This window comes from Pseudopipra pipra, chromosome Z (genome assembly GCF_036250125.1).
Source record: "Pseudopipra pipra isolate bDixPip1 chromosome Z, bDixPip1.hap1, whole genome shotgun sequence".
Taxonomy (NCBI): domain Eukaryota; kingdom Metazoa; phylum Chordata; class Aves; order Passeriformes; family Pipridae; genus Pseudopipra; species Pseudopipra pipra.
Window position 1 is genome coordinate 74,665,161 of NC_087581.1, and position 16,254 is coordinate 74,681,414.

Genomic DNA, 16,254 nt, shown 5'->3' on the forward strand with positions numbered 1-16,254 from the left:
AAATAAACCTACTCTACAGCACTACTTAGCTTTGGAGGCTGTAGATAGGAAGAAAAAGTTAAACACTGGTCACCTGAACAGTTGTAGTTAGAAAAAAAATAGACAGAAAAGCATCTGACAGACTAAATGAAGCCCCTAAACTTCAGTATTTTTCTCAGCTTCACATGGGGTCACCTTTTCAAACAGATCATCCATGGGGCAAGAATAAAACTCTAAGCATGTTCATAAGATTAACCTGTAGTTATGGGGCATGAGAAAAGAGAGTTTCAGTAATATAAGAAATTAACCATTGTTAGTGATACTCAAAAAGCCAACTGAATACAAGCACTCCTTCCTTCCCTCGTTACCCAGTAGATAAAGTAAGTAGTGACCATTGCTGAAAGTATGCAGCTGGACAAGACTGATGGCTCTCAAGCATCTGAGGAGCTGACTCACAGACACTTCACAGCACAGCCAACAGCATGGCCAGGCAGCAAGCACTACACTCACTTTGATCTATTCTCCCCAGAAGCTCAGGTCAAACAATGGCTCCTCCTCCTTCTCCTCTCAGGTCCACACGTGACTGGGATGATGAAGGGCTCTTCCTCTTGCTCAGCACGTACAGCAGGCCACTGGGAAACAAGAAACATCCAATTTAAGCACTGCAACACGGTATGAAGAAGCTCAGTTCCACTGGTCAGCATCCTCACACTCAGGCTGCAGCCACATGCCACCTCTTTAGGAGTGAGAAACAGCCGTGTCAGAGATCTGGCATCAAAGCAGACACAAACACAGCCTTTAAGAAGGGAAGAGGAGCTCAGCAGACAAAGTTGTGCTGTTTTTCAGATTGCCACAGTGAAGCAGTCTCTCACTGGCTTCATACTGATATCCAGAGAAAGACCTGACTGGAACTCAGATTCCCTTTTGCCAGTCAAAGACTATGGGCAATCATCTCTTTCCACAGAAATATTTTGGTTGGAAAAGACCCCTAAGGTCATTGAGTCCCACCATTCCCCCAGCCATGATCACCACCGGACCATGTCCTTAGGTGCCACATCTATCTCACTACCAAATGGAATATCACAAAGACACCCCTCATGTCTGAGTGTGAAAATCACATAAAAAATATTGGTGCTGCACGGTCTTACCTGATTTGATAGGTAAGACAGGCTGCAGGAAGAGCAACAACACACTGACACATCCTACTTTGGAACTTAACTGACTAACTTTTAAAAAAAACCCCAAACTTCAAACCTCTGGTCACAGGAGAACTCCATGCCTTTAAGAGGAATCCCACTCCTACGTGAACCCAGAGCACAATCTTTCTCAAAAGCACCTGACTGCCTCTCTGGTAGCCCCTAAGTAAGGACAGCTCAGGTAAAGGCCTAATGATGTTAAAATTAAAAACTCAAAGACATCTGAACTCCTTTTAACCATTTCCAAACAAAACTGCCAATGGCTGCAGTTAGCAATGGCAGGAATCTTTTTCAAACCCTGCTTGCCAGCACTTTTTGTCTGGCCCATTAAAACCCTGATGTCCCACACCTGATGCAGCAGCAGGAGCTGGCAGCAGCACCAGGCAGTGGGAAGGGAGGAACGGCACAAACAAGTTAATCAGAACATCCACAGCAGTTTTCCAGCTGCGCGCAGGCAGTGACTCTCTCAGTCAAAATCCCAAATATGGTTTGGACACTGAGATGTCCTATACCTGCAGAAAGGCTTTGCAGTAAGATGCCCAGGGCAGTCCTTCTCATGTCATTCCTGTACACATATCTCAACCCTCCTTGCCAACCCCTTGTTTCCTGTGCACAACCCTCCTCCACTGCTGCAGGTGAGATGTGCGGCCACCAGTCACCTGCGTCTGCCTCTGGGGAGTAGAAAAGCCCTCATAGTGGAACACTGAAAAGTGCTGGGAGGCAGGCTGGGGCCCCTGCCCTCATTTTTCATGATCTAATGGTGATCTTTGGCTAAACCATGAGAAACAAACCCCATCCTTGTGCCGATTTACCGTGTGTTTGAGGAGACGTGACTGTTCTGGACTTTCTTTAAATGCAGTGCAAATAGAGAGGAAAAGCTTTGGAGAAGAGGTCAGGTGACAGCTATGCCTTCAAGAGACCAGAGGAATATCTCTTCCACACTCGAACGCTGGAAAAAACCAAAACATTCCAAGTTTATTTCGATCCTTTAAGAAGATTTTTCTCCCTTCAGCCATTTTCCAAATTGTGTTTAAGAGTAACAGAGACTTGCTGGTCCTCGGATCCTAAGGCTGGATTTGATCTGGTGGGCGGGACAAATCAGGAATGGAGATCCCGAGGGAAAGGCATGGAGATTCCGGGGGGAGGGGATGCGCTCCCGAGCATCGGGAGCGGCCGAGGGAGGATGCGGGGCGCTGATCCGGGCACACGCCGTGCCATGCGGGTATCGACCCCCTCCTGCGGAGCTCCGGGGCTGCTCGGAACCGGGGCTCGTTTCCGGGACTGACGGAGGGACCGCGACACGCCGGAGTCACCGGGACACGCTGCCGCCAGAAATACATGCCCGGGCAGAGGCCGCCTGGCCAGCCCAGAGCGGCGGGGAGGGCCTGAGCCGAGGCCGCTGAGGCGTGGGGGGCCCCGGGGCCGGGGCCCCGGGTCCATCGGGACGGACGGGGGACCGGGCGGTGGCGGGGCCAGCGTGACGGTGCTCACTGCCGGGTACCGGCACTCACTGACTGCCAAGACTCACTCAGTGTCAGTGCCGATAGTCCGTACTGGGACTCACCCGGTCCCGGGACTCCCTCGCTCGGTGCCGATGCCGGGACTCACCCGGGACGTATTCCCTCGGTTCCGACCGCGCCGGGACCCGCCGAGCAGGAAGTGGCCCCGCACTGGCCCCGCCCCCGGCCACGTGCGTCCGGCCCCGCCCACGCATTCCGGTCCCGCCCCTGCATTCCGCCCCCGCTCGCCCTGCCCCCGCGCTCCGGCCCCGCCCCCGCGCTCCGGCCCCGCCCCCGCGCTCCGGCCCCGCCCCCGCGCTCCGGCCCCGCCCCCGCGCTCCGGCCCCGCCCAGGGAGTGGTTTGGGGGGCGCGGCTTTGGGGACAGTTTGCCGAGGGTTGGGTGCTCGGGGATGGCGGTTCCCAGGGGTGCTGCAAGCCTCGGGGTTTGGTCTGCGCCTCGCCCGACAGCACAGTCCAGCCGCTGCCCGGGTCCTGTGCCAGGACCGCGGCTCCATGTGCGGCGGGGACTGAGTCCGCGCCGTGCCGTGCACCGCAGGCAGCGTGATCCGGGAGGAGACGGCGTGGGAAGGGACCTTACAACCCTTCCAGTGCCACCCCCCTGCCGTGGGCAGGGACACCTTCCACTAGACGAGGTTGCTACAAGCCCCGTCCAACCTGGCCTTGGACACTTCCAGGGAGGGGGCAGCCACAGCTTCTCTGGGCAACCTGTGCCAGGGCCTCACAGGGAAGGATTTCTTCCCAATATCCCATCTAATCCTGCCCTCTGGCAGTGGGAAGCCATCTCCCCTGTCCTGTCACTCCAGGCCCTTGTCCAAAGTCCCTCTCCAGCATTTTTGGAGGCCCTTTAGGCGCTGGAAGGGACTCTAAGATCCCCCAGAGCCTTCTCTTCTCTAGGCTGAACACCCCCAACTATCTCAGCCTGTCTTCATAGCAGAGGTGCTCCAGCTCTGGGAGCATCATATGGACACGTGCATGCACATGCAGGTACATACAGGCATACACACACCATGGAAGTCCTGGCTGGACCTGTGTGCCCAGCAGCCATGACTGCCTCAGTGTTCCCAGTGGCCCTGCACAGACATGTCTGCACTCACTGTCTCTTACCAGTGAGCTCCCAGAGGTCCTATTCTCTCCGGTACACCACTCTGATGCTGGGAACCACCTTTATGATCAGTGGTGACTGCCCTTGCTGACATGTGCCTGCGCAGCAGGGATGCACTGCCTCCCTCCAGCTGCTGTCCTTCCACACACAGCTCCTCTAGCCAGCTCTGGGACCTCCATGTAAATACGTGCATGCATCAGAAAGGGCCCCTCATGCAGGTAAACAGACATCTTATTTAATATTGCCAAATGGTGTCGTATAGGGGTGTGCATGGTGCGCTTCTGCCTTTGTGATCTTAACAGGTGGAATGAGCTGCAGCAGGTAGCAGCAGAGTCAGTCAGAGCCTCCAAGGAGCAGGAGAGGTGAGCAGGGATGAGTGAGAAGATGCAGGGAGCTGGGGGAGGCTGCACCTGGGATAGCAGTGCCTGGTCTCCCTGCAGCTGCAGAGCTCCCCCTCTGTTCTGCCGTGCTCCCCCGAGGCTGGCGGGGCTGCCTGTGCAGACAAACACGTGTGTGCTGCTGTGTCTGCTGAGCCCAGAGCTTTCATTTTCCATCTCATTTTTTGTAGGTATTTCAGACTTCGGGGGTTTCCTTAATGCAGTGCTAGTACTCTATTTTCAACTTTACTGGCATGTAATTACAGCCTGTGATTTGCCTCTGGGAACACTAGCACAGGCGTGTATGTGTGGGCTGAAAAAGTGCCTCTTGAAGGGTGAAATGATGTGTTTCTTTGATCCTCTAGGCTCTGGGTCCAGAAGGAAGTGAGCAAAACTGACCAACAAGAAGAAAGGTTTTATCTTCTAGCAGAGAGCAAGTAGAACCTGGCATAGCTGTGATGCCTGGTACTGGCCACAGATACTTTGCTCTGATCTTATGACACCTTTCAAAACAATGCCTCCGGATGTTACAAAACCTTCTCAAATATATCATACAAATAATTGTGGTAAAACATATGCTGTTAAGATGATTAAAGATGAGCTGGAACTGCAGAATGTTATGCAACTGTCAGAACCCTGAAGATACTCATGGACTGCCTGGACCCGGGGCTGTGTCTGACCCTAGTTCCCCAAATTCCTGACCCTGACACCTCTCTTCAGTCTGCCACGCTGCCATGGCCTTTGCCTGTCCCTGTCCCCAGGCAGGTGCCTGAGGCCCACCATTGGGGCTGCCCTGCTGCTTGCTGGAGTGGTGAGGTGAGCAGTAGCCAGTAGGCCCTGCCCCATCAGCCCCTGCCAGGGAGCTACTGAAATGGTGTAAAACACATGTCTGGGGAAGGTCAGGTACCTTTCCTCAGAGCATTTCCAAGAAACAAAATTTTTGTGTATAAAAACAGCAGAAGAAGGATTAGAGCGTTTGGATTTAACACTGACTACAGCGGTATTTTACACTTGCAAGAACTCATTCTTGCCATATTTGCCCTTGAAAGGAAGTGGTTTTTTTGGTGGCGTCATGGCAGAAAGTCAACGTCTCCCCTGAGGCGTCCTGCGCGGGTCACCTGTCCCAGGGACTCCTGATCTTCCACACTGCCCGGAGCCGCTGCATCTCCAGGGACACCAACTGATCCGCCCGGGGAGGGAGCGGCAGCGCTGCAGCCCAGCCGTGCCGCAGGGCGCTTTGCTGCTGCACAGGAGCAGGCGGAGGTGCCTGCGTACCATGCAGAGTGGCTCAGGTGTGATCCTCAGCTACCGACGTTTTCTCCCTTGCAATCCTCTCTTTCTCAAGCCAGTTGAGTCCTGCTGCTGCCTTTGCTTCTGAGAGCCGTTTCTCGAGAGGAGTGATAAGCTCTACCTGCCACGCACCTGAGTCCAGCCCAAACTGCTCCCCTCCTCCCCTAAATATCCCATCTTTGGTGCTCTGGTGACTCACTCGTGAGAGAGGAGCTCGGCACAGAGCCTGAGGTTCTGGTGCTCACACGAGAAAGGCGAAGCGGTGGCATCCTCCTGCGGGTAGTGAGCCACATCCCTGGCTGTGCTCAGCTCAGCTGGGGGGGCTGCACTCCGTCCCCGGAGAACACCCCCTCTTCCTCCACACCCCACAGTTTTCTGACCTGTTCGAGGTGGCAGAAGGCACCTTCCTGCATCCCAGAACCGGGCCCCATGGCTGCGGGGAGCAGTGGGGTTGAGAACAACCCTCTCTCCTGCCGACCTGACACCGTACGCTCCAAGTGCCTTTTGCGAGGACAGCGCGGCGCAGCCCAGGCTGCCGAAGCTGTGCCTGCGGCACCGGCACCCTCCGCACTCGGCTCCAGGCAGCGGGCTGCCCTGCGGAAGGGCGCGGGAGGAGTCGGAGGTGTTCTGGCCGCCACGGTACCATCTTCCCGCTGCCGTTTGCCCAGACCCACCAAAAGTGCCAGTGCCAGTGCAAGGGAAGGAGCATCCATTCTCCACGCCCGTCGACGCTGCCTGGCAGCCCTACAGTGCCCTTCCTCTCCCTGCCTGCCTTCCCTGTGCAGGGAGGCCAAATGGCTGCACAAACCCAGCAAGAACGAAAGGGCCCGCGGGAGCCCGGGGGGAGCTCTGTGTGGGTTGCAGGGACAGGGGGCTTTGCAGCAGCTTCAACTGCCTGGGGACAGTCTCGGTCTCCTGCAGCCCTGCAGGAGTCCGGTGAAGATCGTTGTTCTTCCACCGCAACCTGTCCGTGGTTAAAAAAAAAAGGAAGGAAGAGGGAAATTTCCCCGAGATGTAACCTGTGAGTTTGGGGTCCCGGTGCCGGCAGGTGGCACCCCAGAATGCACAGCCTTTCTGTGAACCTGGTGCTGCTTACCAGAGGGGTCTTCAGGCTCCTCAGTTCTCCCAGCACCGAGGGGGCCTCGGGGGCTCTGTTGCTAGGATGGGTAGCCATCAGAAAGGACCCTGAAAGGACCCTTTGCTCCTTTCTAAAGTGTGTTTCTGAGTGCTGAAGGAAACAGCACGAAAGAATCTAGAACAAGCCTCAGCAGCATTACACATTAATAAAATGTCTGTGTCAGGGTGCTGGCTCCTGTTACCCCTAACTTTGCAAGATGCCAACCCTGTGAGGTGAAATGGCCTTCAAGAGCTTTCCTGCAGCTTCATCTGGCTTTCCTTGGAGAATTCACAGCTGGAAGGATCCACGCTGTCCAAGAGTGTCACTAAGAAAAGTCACAGGAGTCCCAGCCATGGTGGAAACATTGTGTGATGATTCTTCTACTGTGGAACAACATGAGGATGTGATTGAAGGATGTAGGCATGCAAGTAGGTCAACTAAATGTGTGCAGGCAATGATCTCTTTCTTTTTAAGAGCCTAACTTAGCAATCTTGTCAAACTGTGTTTTTCTCTGTACTTGTGGAATGAGGTGGCCTGTAACTGCTTCTGGTTACCTGTGCCCAGGGAAGCTCCTCTGACCTTCACAGGCTGTTTCCTGACAATCACACTGTTTTCATCTAGAAGCTGTAACTGATGGTGGTTTTTTGTGTTGTGTGTCTGGGCATGTGAACACCTTTCTTGTCTGTCCTGATCCAGTAAAATAAGTAAACTTTGATATGAGGAACCACTCTTTCTCCTTGAAGCTCAAAAGTGGACCTGCCCCACTGTGCCAGGCAGGATCAGGCAGCATCCTCTGCACTGGCCTCACATGGAACTGGAGGGGTGGCAGCTGCAGAAGGGCTGAAACGGTTCAGGAAATGCTGGGCAAGGAGGCAGCAAGAGGCTGCACAGAGGTGGGTGATGAGATGAGGAACAACTGAACCGGGACAGAAGAGGTGGCTGACATTTGCCACTGCAGCTGCCATTTTCCCACCTTTACTCTCGTTTCAGCATCAGCAAACTGAATTGCCTAGGTCACATGAATGGCACTTTCAACAGACTTCCACTGAAATGACTTAAAAATAATCGCCAGTGCTGAACCCAGAGCCACCGGGTCTGGGCACAGACCATGGGGACATTGGTCATCACACCATGTTTGGACCTATGCAACCTCCTGAGCCCCAGCCCATCATCATCCTCAGCTGTCCGCGGCAGGGACAGGAGCACTTCAGAAGTTAATTAAATTCTCACCCCCCACCTGATCCACTCCTCCTCTTCCCAGTGCTCCACTTTGCTGCTTCAAACCGAGCAGCGGGAGAGGGAAGGGAGTGTAATTATTCAGCTCCTTAGAGCCAGCTCTACAGTGCTTCAAAGCTTGTTAATTACAGTTTCAGCCGCTCAAGTCTGTGGAGGACCAGAAGAGCATGTGGGGAGTGGGGGGCACGGGTTGAGGGAAGGGAAGGATGCCATGAAGTTGAAGCCACAAAGGCTGACAGTGGGAAGAACCAGGGTGAGACAGGGCAGAGGCCCAGAGGCACTGACAGATAGAAACCTGGGAAAAAGCCACAGGGAGTGAGAAGCAGCTGGAAAGCAGAGGGAGATGGCGAAAGGAGGGGAAAGACGGAGCTGCATAAGGGAGCTGCATGGAGTGTCTGTGTAGGGTGATGGAGGTGTAGGTTAGGCACTGAGGGATGCTGTGCAGTGATGACACTGAAGTGTGTCCTTTGTGCTCACCTGCCTTCTCTGGCAGAACAGATAACTGCCCAGGCTCTAGATCCAAGTGCTGCTGGTGCTGTTTGGTAGGGCATGGTTGCTGAAGGACAGAATGGATTTTACAACATATTGAACCTATTTTCTTTTTCCCATATAGACCATATTTCCTTTCCTTGATCACCCTAATTTTCTCACTAAATAAGCAAAATAATTGGAACAGTGTTTTGCCTCTCTCCAAATTCCATCAGCTGAGAACCCTCAGCATTTTAAGGGCAAAACCTGCAACATCCCTTCTCCACTGAAGGGAGGAGATAGCTTCCCATTTACTCCCCTTGCCCCTGAGACAGCCACTGCTAGAGAACACCACTTCTGCTGCTGTCCCTGGGCTGAGGGTTCTGTGATCAAGGGGAGAATCTGCCCTTCTGGCCATCCACAATTTCCAGAAATAAGTTATTTAAAAGAGGATAATGGTGGGAAGAATGTTCAGGTTCTCCATTGGAAACCATTTTGGCCTCTCTGCAGCTTCTGAAATGGGAATTTCCTCTTTGACAGAAGCAAAAGGATAGTTCAGAGCTAGCAAAGACTACATACTCAAAGACTTGATGCTGCATTGCCAGTAGTTCTTAGCTCTGACTTCGTGATTTCCATTTTCTTTTGGCAGCTTCCAGTCTCTATTTAACTCCTTTTGCTGGAAAATTTCCCTTAAGGAGCCACCAGTGATGGCCCAGGAGACAGTGTGTGAATGCTTTGCATTATGTAATGCTTTGACATTTGGCATTCCCATGGCATTATCCCCATTATCCCCCATCAATGCGGAATAAGCTGTCAGAGCATGAAATTGGTATTTTTACATATTCTTAATGTACAGATGTCAGTCTGAAAGCCATGCACAAGCATTATGATTAAATTCCCTGTTTCATCCTCTAGCCTATTCATGGATCTGTTTGGAAGATTTCATTCCTTTTGAGGGGTTATTGGGAAAAGGCACAACCTGAAAAAGGAATAATTCTGCCTAATAGCATTATCAGAAGGTGAAAGATAAGTTTAAGACATTGTGCACCAAATGCAGTATAGACTCCTAAATCCAGAGCGATAGTGTTCAGTCTTTAGCACCTGTGTTCCTGGCATGGCAGCAGAAAGTGAACAACAAGTACCAGATGCATAGAGGGAATATAATCAGTGACCCAGTTTCTGGTGCCAAATACGTCAACATGTTCCAAATCAAATCTGCTCAGAGTTTACAAGTTTGTTATTCTGCGTTAATTGTGATGTAAGTATGGCAGTCTTCTGGGAGGATGACTGTGCCTAAACATAATGTATATGGAGAGAGAAGAGGAAGGGCACGACAGAGGATCCACCCAGGATTCCAGATTGCTTGATTTGGTTGGTTTGATCACAAATACATAAGGAAGAGCAGGAAAGTCACCTGCTTGGAAGCAAATCAGCTGTTCCACCCTCTGCTCTTAGACCACGTCTCAAGGATTTGCACTGCATCAGCAGTCAATATTGGTGCAAAATGAGACCTGTATGGTGCAGTCTCTGTCACTGGGAGCTCCTGAGGCCAGGCTGGGTAAAGCCCAGTGTCCTGGTCTGGTCTCATAGCTGGCTCCACTGTGAGCAGAGGGTTGTCTAGAGAGTTCCTGAGGTCCCTTCCAGCCTGAATTGTCCTGTGACCCCAATCTCTGATAGACAGAATGTTGGAGCAGGAGGATGTTCAGCATCTGCACAATAAACTTTCCTACTGGAGTTCCAAGAGGTTGTCTAAACGGTCTTTAAGGCTGTGCAGAACTATATCCTGGATCTCTGCTCTCTGTGCCTGGGAGTGTGTCAAGAGCCCATGAGCTTTAGCAGGGTAATAGGAGCATCCCGCCTGCTCACCCAGTATTCCAGTTTGCAGTCAAATTAGGAGAGGAGCCAAAGGTCTGACTTCTCTTCACATAAACCTGGAAACAACCCACAAACTGTTTTTAGCTGGATTTCCCTAAAGAATGAGTTATGGAACTGAGTCATCAGTGCTTGCCTGCTCCTCTTCCTTGTCCTGCTCTCCACCCCACCAGAAGCTTGTGCTGTATAGATCACCAGCTCCAGTCAAATGCACCAGAGAGGTGAGGAACTTGAGAGGAATTTTGTTCACAAGCTTTTCATGAAAAACAACATCTATGCAGAGAAGAGAGAGGCAGGCTCGTGTCCTCACTGGTCACAGGGCTCCAAAATGGGGTCAGGAAGTGTCTGTGTGGCCTCCTGCCTTGGAGGCAGCCTGGGACCAGCCAGACCACAGGCTGCCTCCTGTGCAATGCTGTTAGCAGGGCTGAGGATGGGTCGGGTGTGCTGGGGAAGCAGGAACTGTGAAATGATCACTGCTTGGGACGTGAGAGTTGAAGAGAAGAGGAGATTGCACAGAAAGCCAGAGGAGATGTAATGGAGGAAACTGAGTTTAATAGGGTGAGAGAGGCAGATAGGGATATGGGGAAAAGAGCTGCAGACTTTGTTCCTTTAGTTATTGGAGAAATTTCTAACTGATGACATTCTTACTAATAATTCACTAGTATGAATAATTACAATGGCAGTTGGGCTTGGTTTTCAGCACAGATCTTGCTCCTGGGGACAGTTAAAGAGCAAATTTGGAAAGAGCATTCAAGCCACAGCCACAACACAATGTTAGAAAAGTTTTGAGATTGCTTTATGAAGTGGCCATTACTGTGCTCCTAAATTCCCACCTTTGCAAAGAAATGGCTGATGGCAGGGAGTGCAACTGCTGAGACAGCTTACCACGTGGTCAGCACAGGGGCTCTAGTTCATGGGCTCTGACACTGTCTGCAACCACTATCCAAAGTCTGTCACGGTCAGCAGAAAGTCTGCTGTGGTCTCTTGTGCTGACAGACAAGCACCTTCAGCCTGGGGTGTTCACCACTGGTAGGTGCATACCACCCGCCATGGCTCACCCGTTTATTTGGAAGTGATGGAACATTTTCCACTTTCTGTAGGAGACTGAAGTTAAGGGTTGAGCAGGGACTTCTGAGGGAAGTTTCATGGAAGCCTGAAGAGGAGTTGCCCCAGAAAAGCCACTTCTCCCCCCAGAATGAATGTGTTTCTCTTCCTACCCACTCTACTCAGCTCCTTGCCCGAGCATCAGTCTAACTATGAAATGCAACAACCAGATTTCCAGCCAGATGACTCCTGTCAGGTCTGTGCAGTGCACTGGGCTGTGTGCAGCCATGGAGCCCTTTGAGCAGATGTTGCACTTCTGGGGGTACCTAACTTCAGGTGTGTTGGGAGCAGGGGAAGATGATCTGTGTGCAGCACCTCCACTCTGCTGTTGAAGACATTCTAATATGAAATATCTAAATGAGTGTCTTCTGGGAAATGAACCAAAGCCAAGTAGTTTCAGCAATGCTTAGGCAGATGCCCTGAGGCTTCAGCAAAATCACTGTCTTGCATGTTTGGTCCAGGAAGCACAAGCAGGACAGCCTTTCACTGTGAGCATGTGTTACAGTGATCCACTGTATAGCCACATGTTCCCCTCTACTGCACCCCACAAGGCTGCAGGTCTTCTTCACTAGGTCCAGAAAAACACATAGATGTCAGTGCAAAATGTTTTGTTTGAGAAAGAAGGACAGGCTGGACCTTATGCATGCGGGGGGCTGTCACTGCCAGGACCTCGGAGCCTTGTGACCCATGGGGCTGCAGGTCCAAGTATGAATATGTGCCCTATCGACAGGAGCAGGCCAATAAAGGAGAAAATAATACAGCAGTGATGGTAAAAGGCTATCCCGAGCTGTATAACCTGGATAGCTGCAGAAAATGGTTGTTCTCCTAAACAGGGGTATGAAGTTAATCCTCATAAGGAGAAATCTAGGTCCTGTGCTACTCTCCTCAGGATTTCTCCTACTTCATTAAACTCTGACATCTCAGAAGGCAAATCCACATTGTCACATGTCACTTGTGCTTGAAAAAAATGTGCATATCAGTGTTTAATACTAGCTTATTTTTCCTTCTTATTTTGCAAGTGTAATTGTGTAGTACATCTAACTGCAGGCCTGTATTTACTTGTTAGCATTAAGAGTGTATCAGGCCATATGTAAACAAGGGTATTAGCACAGATCTGGAGCAGAGTCAGTCTATGCCAGCTGGAGATGTGGCACTGGACACTGCCTAAGCCAGGAGCTGCAGCTGTGAGAGGATGGACCCTGACCAGCCCTCCCATCCTTGGTGGGTGCTGGAGCCTCTGCCGAGGGATGGCAGTAATCAGAGGGGTGGTGATGTAGAGGTTGCAAGTTGGGGGTCCTTCAGAACACCCAGACCTTATCAGGCAGCACCCAGGGAGGGAAACATACTGGCTTAGTTTAACAAGATTACAATGTAGAAATTAAGAAACTTCGGGTGGAAGTGTGGAAAAGGAAAAAACCCCAGCTTTTTATTAAAGAAATCTGATTAAACTACAAATGGTGCAATCAAAAACTTTCAGAAGAAACAAAACAAAGCCCTGATTCCCCGGGGGGGAGAAGGGAGGAGCAGGGACGGAAGGCACGACTGTCGCGGCAGTTCAGCAGCCGCTCGCAGCCACGTGTGCCCGCAGCAGTCAGCAGCCGATGGCATTGCAGCCAGGGATGAAGAAGTCCTTTCTCCCACAGGCAGTCCCGAAAACTGAATACCTCGCTCTGAGATGGGCCAGTCTCTCTCTCTCTGTCATCTCGTCCTCTGCGAGGTGTCTCGTGGGGGAAAAAAACCAAACTTCCTCTCAGGAGAAGGAAAGGAGGTGGCCGAAATTGGGCTCCCCACTCTGTCCCGTCCGCGGACCAAACCCAACAGTCCCCGAACAAAGCACTCCCCCCTCTCTCCCCGCGGAAACCCCGTTTCCCAAGAGCGCTCCGCCTGCCCCTGCTCCCCCCACCCCATCCCGGAAGAAACAGGTGGAGGGGGAGACATCGGGAAAAAATTCCAACATCTCTTTTTCAGACCTATGACACACACTCTTCTCAGGCTAGGGATGTAAGGCATGTGCCTGATCCGTGCAACTCCACAACCTGCTCTCTGCACCGTATTTTGTGTTGCTTGTTCACGGGAAGAAGATCCCACCAGAGAGCTGCTCCTCTCGTTCCAAGGATGGGCAGACCAGAAGATCGATGCAGAGAGTTTGTGAGGGCAAAGTGAGCTCTCAGGTTCTCCTTGCTCCCAATACCATTTCTGTGGATGTTCAGGACTGACCACTCCCAGGTGGAACAGCAGCTCAGGCTGGGACACCTGTGCAAACCCCCTTTACCCAGGTGTGATGGTTTCAGTCCAGGCCTTCCTGGAAACCAGCTTGTAACCAGGAAGGAACTAGGAAGGTGACCAAGGAAGTATTCCATGCTATTCCTTTACGTAACCTAGGGTATAAATAAGGCATTGATAAGAGAGTTCGCTCTCTTTCTCTCCGGCGAGGTTCGAGAACGGTGGGTCCCTGTTTCGGTCGGGCTTATCTGGAGCTGAGGCGCACAGTGACTGCCGTTATCTGCCACGCGTGAGGGGAGAGCCTGGGACCGTGTCTGGCCATCCTGCCTGTTCAAAGGGAAGTGGTGAGATTTTTGCTAGTTTGCCTTCGGCTGGCTGTTTGACTTGTTCGGTCCTTGCCCCTTTTTTGTCCTTCTCCCTTTCCCCCCCCTCCCCCCCCCCCCGGTGTGTGGTATTCTCCCTTTGTGTATCTGTCTTATATGTAAAATATATATATATATATATATTTGCTATAACTTTGGCTGCTTGGTTTTTTTTTCCTTTTCCCTCTCTGGGAGGCGGGTCCTTGTTGTCGAGTTTCGGGGGACTTGGCGGGAAGCCAGCTCGAAACTTGTACACCAGGTGTGGCACAGCCCGTGGCACATAAGCCCCAACCCCCTGGGGAACTTGGCCATCATTTCCTTGGGCATTTGTGAAGCCATGGTTGATTTGAATGGCCTTTGGGGGTGGCTGGCTGGGGACAGGACCAGGCCCCAGGTGTCTTGTGCAAGATTTGCAATAAATAGGGGTAACACAGGCAGTGCAGCCAGTGCAGGGGCAAAACCACCCAAAGAAGCCCAAGCCACGCCACATCTGAGTGTGACAGCTGGTGCACTGACAACGCCAACAGCTACTGGGACAGATGCAGCAACATTAACCACAAGACCACCACACAGCTCACTGCTTCTTCCTTCGCTTTTTCCTTCTGGAGGAAAAATGGAGCAGGAATTGTGTAGTTAACAGTGTCCAGTCAATCTTAGCCTGGCTTCATTCCCCCTCCCTTAGCCTATGGAGACACCTTCCAGGAGAGCTCCTGCCTGTCAGCACAGAGCTGTGGGAGGGACAGTCCATGGTCTCATGTCGAGACGCCACTATTTGGACACGGTCTCTGACTCTTGTCACCGAAGATCTCTGGATTCCCAGTGTCTGTGCTGATTATGAACATGAAAACCTGGCATACAAGCATGTTTTCTGGGCATAGAGGAGCCTTCTGGGGCAGTGACACATCCACATGAGACCTGGTCTGTGCTGTGTCTGGTCATGGCTGCCTTGGAGCCTCTGCTGTAGAGACTGGAGGGGCACATCCCTGGGGAGGCTGTGGGAGCAGAGCACCATGTCTCCTGTGAAGGGACATATTAAGTCTAGGCAAAGCAGGCAGCTGCTCAGGGCAGCATGTGGCTGGGGAGGCAAAGCTCTCTGCCCTTTGCCAGGGCAATGGGAAGGCAGCCCATGACGTATGCTGTGCTGGTGGGAGGTACTGGGGGCACAGGGCTGCCACCACTCCTGAGCTGATGTGATACCAGCACAAGAATGTTGTGGTCATGATGGTGTAAGTGAGGATGTTTTTAAACATTGCAATTTTAGCTAATTCCATTGCAGACATAAGTAGTAAATACCTAGCTCAACATCCTGTTGAGAATCCACTTGAGCTGCTACTTGTTTCAACAATGGAATTAGCAAAAATTGCTGATCTCTTCAAAGTAACAAAGCCTGTCCAGGTACTGCATGTCCCTAGGAGCACAGTGGTCCAGAAGAGCACAGGGGGAAGGGTTTCACATGGCGCTGCTGGAGCAAGGTGATGGGAAGGGGTTGTCTCTGTTCAGTTCCCTTTTACAACCTAAGTGATTTTATGATTCTAGGAGCAGCTGGAGGAAGCAAATAATGTGTCTGTGTAGTTGAATTCCCCACATTTAGTAGACAAGAAATGTCTCTGAAAACATCTTAGGCCACTCGTGTGATGGAGAGAGACAGACTGGCTACTTGTCAGTGGGCAGACAGGCTTAACCGTGTCTTCAGAACATGACAGTCCCACATCCTGGAAAGGACCCAAATTCTGATGGCCTGCTAAACCTCGCTTCCTTCCCTGAGAAGCTGAAGGCAAGGCTAAAGAGCAAGGCTTTCCCAGAATGCCTTGTTCAGATCGGGCTGAAACACACTCCATACTGACCTTGTGAAGACAACACACAGCTGGGCCAGGCAGAAGTAGGAGACAGTCTGAGCAGCCAGTTTCCTGATGTTTGCGTATCATATGGGAACAAGCAGTTTGCAGTGTCCTCAAACATGTATGGCTTTCTAAGGGGAAAGGTAGGTGTGTCACCTAGAGGAGTCCTGTAGCCCCAAAAATGTGAAGTTCTCATCGCAAAAATGGTAAGAGTACTGCTGTGAAGCAAAATAATTCTGAAAAAAGTGGTGGTAGGACTACAGCAACGATTGTCAGGAGCTGGACTTTGATGATCCTTGTGGGTCCCTTCCAACTTAGGATGTTCTGTGATTCTGTGATTGTTATACCCTTGAGAAAAAAATTACATTTAATCAAAGCTTTTTCTGAAACAAACAAACACAAAAAGATACAGAAACCTTAAAAGGCAAACCCATAGTCTGAGTCATATACATGGTGTGGAAAATTCTGGCCTAAAGTCTTACAGTCTGGTGAAGGTGTCAGCAACTGAAGATCTTGTAGGAAGAGATGGCTGTGCTCAGTTGGGCAGTGAACCTTGAATCACCTATAAT

At 51.5% G+C, this 16,254-nt stretch overlaps 1 protein-coding gene and 1 long non-coding RNA gene across 5 annotated transcripts in view; one reads left to right on the plus strand and one right to left on the minus strand.

Annotated features, from left to right (window-relative positions):
- Positions 1 to 2,856, minus strand: part of ZCCHC7 (zinc finger CCHC-type containing 7) — an 86,513-nt gene extending 83,657 nt beyond the window's left edge. For 2 of the 4 annotated variants that reach the window (XM_064642476.1, XM_064642477.1), the window contains exons 1-3: positions 2,740 to 2,842; positions 1,988 to 2,124; positions 490 to 611 (exon numbers count right to left, since the gene is read on the minus strand). The gene's annotated coding sequence lies outside the window, so the exon portion shown is untranslated. Of the gene's footprint in view, positions 1 to 489; positions 612 to 1,987; positions 2,125 to 2,703 lie in introns of all 4 variants that reach the window. The other 2 variants (XM_064642478.1, XM_064642479.1) reach the window with 2 other exon arrangements.
- The window catches only part of LOC135407446 (uncharacterized), a 274,027-nt gene that overhangs the window by 30,933 nt on the left and 226,840 nt on the right, over positions 1 to 16,254 (plus strand). The gene's annotated exons all lie outside the window — the stretch shown is intronic.